General features: G+C 37.1%; 1 pseudogene; it reads left to right on the forward strand.

The window, feature by feature from the left end:
* Positions 1-3,402: 3,402 nt before the first annotated feature.
* On the forward strand, positions 3,403-3,714 carry LOC139035088 (cytochrome c oxidase subunit 7A2, mitochondrial pseudogene; annotated as a pseudogene).
* The last annotated feature ends 239 nt before the right edge of the window (positions 3,715-3,953 follow it).

The following is a 3,953-nucleotide window of genomic DNA, read 5'->3' on the forward strand; positions in this document are numbered from 1 at the left end:
TAGACAGCATATTGAAAAGCAGAGACATTACTTTGCCAACAAAGGTCCGTCTAGTCAAAGCTATGGTTTTTCCCTTAGTCATGTATGGATGTGAGAGTTAGACTATAAAGAAAGTTGAGCGCCGAAGAATGGATTCTTTTGAACTGTGGTGTTGGAGAAGACTCTTTAGAGTCTCTTGGACTGCAAGGAGAGCCAACCAGTCCATCCTAAAGGAAATTAGTCCCGAATATTCATTGGAAGGACTGATGCTGAAGCTGAAATGGTAATCCTTTGGCCACCTGATGCGAAGAACTGACTCATTGGAAAAGACCCTGATGCTGGGGAAGATTGAAGGCAGGAGGAAGAGGGGACGACAGAGAATGAGATGGTTGGATGGCATCACCTACTCAATGGACGTGAGTTTAAGTAAGCTCCAGGAGTTGGTGATGGACAGGGAAGTCTGGAGTGCTGCAGTCCATGGGGTCACAAAGAGTCGGACACAACTGAGTGACTGAACTGAACTGAACTGAATATATGTACAGTGGTATCTTATTAGTTAATTTGCAATTCCCTGGTGATATATGGTCTGAATTTTTTTGTGTGTATTCATTTGCCATCGGTATATCTTTGGTGAAGTGTCTGTTCATATCTTTTGCTCATATTTTAATTTGGTTGTTTGTTTTCTTATCATTAAGTTTTAAGAGTTCTTGTATATCCTGAATACCAGTTCTTTATTAGGTGCTTTGCAAAGACTTCCTACCATTCTAGTGCTTGTCCTCATTCTCTTAGTGTCTTTCATATAGCCAAGTTTTTAATTTTAATGAAGTCACACTTGTCAATTAGTTTTTTCATCAGTCACACTTTTGATGTTGTACTTAAAAAGTCATTAATCAATCTAAAGTCATCTGAATTTTCTCCTGTGTTATCTTCTAAGAGTTTTGTAGTTTTACATTTTGTATTTATATCTATGATCTATTTTGAGTAAACTTTTGTGGAAGATGTACACCTACATTTACATTTATTTATTTTTCACATGTTGATATTCAATTGTTCCAGGACCGTTTGTTGAAAAGATTATCCTTTCTCATTGAATTGCCTTTGCTCCTCTTTTGGTCATTTCTAGGCTTTCTATTTTGCCCTTCTGATTTACTTGTTTGTTCTTTTACCAATTACTCTACTGTCTTGATGACTGTAGCTTTCTAGTAAGTCTTAAAGTTGGGTATTGTCAGTCCTCTGACTTTGTTCTTCTCTTGCAATATTTTGTTTATTTTGGGTCTTTTACCACTCCATATAAATTTTAAAATCAGTTTTCAGTATTTACAAAATAACTTGCTATAATTTTTATTGGGATTGTGTTGAGTTTATAGATCACATTGAGAAAAACTGACATCTTGACAGTATTATATCTTTCTATCCTTGTACATGGAAAGTCTCCATTTATTCAGATGTGTGATTTCTTTCATGAGAATTTTGTAGTTTTCCTCATATAGATCTTTTATATATTTTTTTCAGATTTACATCTAAATATTTCTTCTTTTTTTGGCACTAAAGTTAATGGTATTGTTTTTAATATCAAGATCCAATTGTTCCTTGCTGGTATTTAAGAATGCAATTGACTTTTAAAAAAATTTTTATTTATTGAAGGATAATCACTTTACAGAATTTTGTTGTTTTCTGTCAAACCTCAACATGAATTGGCCATAGGTATACATATGTCCCCTCCCTTTTTTTTTTTTTTATGTCCCCTCCCTTTTGAACCTCCCTCCTATCTGCCTCCCCATCCCACCCCTCTCGGTTGATGCAGAGCCCCTGTTAGAGTTTCCTGAGCCATACAGCAAATTCCTGTTGGCTATCTATTTTACATATGGTAATGTAAGTTTCCATGTCACTCTTTCCATGCATCTCACCCTCTCTTCCCCTCTCCTCATCTCCATAAGTCTGTTCTCTATGTCTGTTTCTCCATTGCTGCCCTGTAAATAAATTCTTCAGAACCATTTTTCTAGATTCTGTATATGTGCATTAGAATATGATATTTATCTTTCTCTTTCTGACTCACTTCACTCAGTATAATAGATTCTAGGTTTATCCACCTCATCAGAACTGACTCAAATGCATTCCTTTTTATGGCTGAATAATATTCCATTGTGTATATGTAGCAAAACTTCTTTATCCATTCATCTATCAATGGACATCTAGGTTGCTTCCATGTTCTAGCTAAGCCACTCTGGTATTCTTGCCTGGAAAATCGCATGGACAGAGGAGCCTGGGGGCTATAGTGCATGGGGTCGCAAAGAGTTGGACACTACTAAAGCAACTTATCATTTACACAAGTATATTAACCTTATATCCTACAATTTTGCTATAATTGCATTTTAGTTTCAGAATTTGTTGATTTTTTAAAAAGATTTTCTGTGTAGACAGTTGTGTCATCTGTGAACAATGAGAGTGTTATTTCTTCCTTTCTAATTTGTATACCTTTTATTTCCTTATCTTGTCTTATTTCATTAGTTACGCTGTCCAGTAAATGTAAAATAGGAGTAGTAGGGAGAGACATCCTTGCCTAGTTCTTGATCTTAATGGGAAAACATCTAGTCCTTTCTAAGAACATTTTTCATGTACACAAACAACATTGTGATTTCCCATTAAGGGCCCACACGTCTTTTATTTCTAGGCATTTTAATGTTATTGTTGCTATTGATTTTTCCATATTCATCTTATGCCAACATTTCTCCTGCACACTCTTACTAGGTTTTATAATTTCTCATGTGTTCTTTGGGTATAAAATCATATTATCTGCAATAATGACATTTTTTGTTTATTCCATACTAATTCTTTTTGCCTCTAGTCTCTTTTCTTTACCATATTGCATAAGATACAGTCTATAATGCAGATGTTAAAATGGTCCATTCTAAAGGAGATCAGTCCTAGGTGTTCATTGGTAGGATTGTTGTTGAAGCTGGAACTCCAATACTTTGCCCACCTGATGCGAAGAGATGACTCATTTGGAATGAGCTGACTCATTTCCCTGATGCTGGGAAAGATTGAAGGCAGGAGGAAAAGGGGATGACAGGATGAGATGGTTGGATGGCATCACCGACTCAATGGACATGGGTGTGGGGGGACTCCAGGAGTTGGTGATGGACAGGGGGGCCTGGTGTGCTGTGGTTCATAGGGTCGCAAAGAGCCGGACATGACTGAGCGACTGAACTGAACTGAACTGAAAATGGTATGGTGATATTGGATATACATTTCTTACTCCTGACTATTTTAGTTACTTTTAAGCACAATTTAGAGGAAATAAATATATAAGAGCCAGGAGTTGCTGAATCTACAGATGAACGTATTTCTCACTTAATCTCTCCTGGCTAAAAGCTCTGAAAGTAAGAAGTGAATTTTTGCTGTTAGTGCAGTAACTGAGCGAAGATGCTGTGGAATCTGCTGGCTCTTCATCAGATTATCCAGAAGGCCATAATTAGTGCTTCACTCAGGAAGTTTGAAGATAAGGTTCCAGAGAAACAAAAGATGTTTCAGGAGGATAATGGAATTCCAGCGCATCTGAAGGGTGGGATAGCTGATGCCCTCCTGTATAGAGCCACCATGATTCCTACAGTTGGTGGAATGGCATATGCCATGTATCAGCTGGTTGTGGCTTCATTTCTCAAGAAGCAGGATTGGCTTCAGTTTATCCTTCCAGCAATCAGTCGGTTCAGCTTCATTCAGCTCTCTGTGGACTGATAAATAGCTAGGTTCTTGGGGATCAGTATTTATTGACTTGTACTAACTGCCACCAATAAAGCAATCTTTACCATAAAAAAGAAAAGAAAAGAAATGATCTTAGGATAAAGGTCAGATTCAGGCAACTACCAGTAAATTTCAGGGTAAAAACCAGATCAAGGGTGTAGCTACAGGACACTTGTTTAAACCTGAGAAAGAATAAAAATGATGCCTTAGAGACCTTCACAGCTAGACAAAAG

The sequence above is a fragment of the Odocoileus virginianus genome, chromosome 5 (assembly GCF_023699985.2).
Source record: "Odocoileus virginianus isolate 20LAN1187 ecotype Illinois chromosome 5, Ovbor_1.2, whole genome shotgun sequence".
NCBI lineage: Eukaryota > Metazoa > Chordata > Mammalia > Artiodactyla > Cervidae > Odocoileus > Odocoileus virginianus.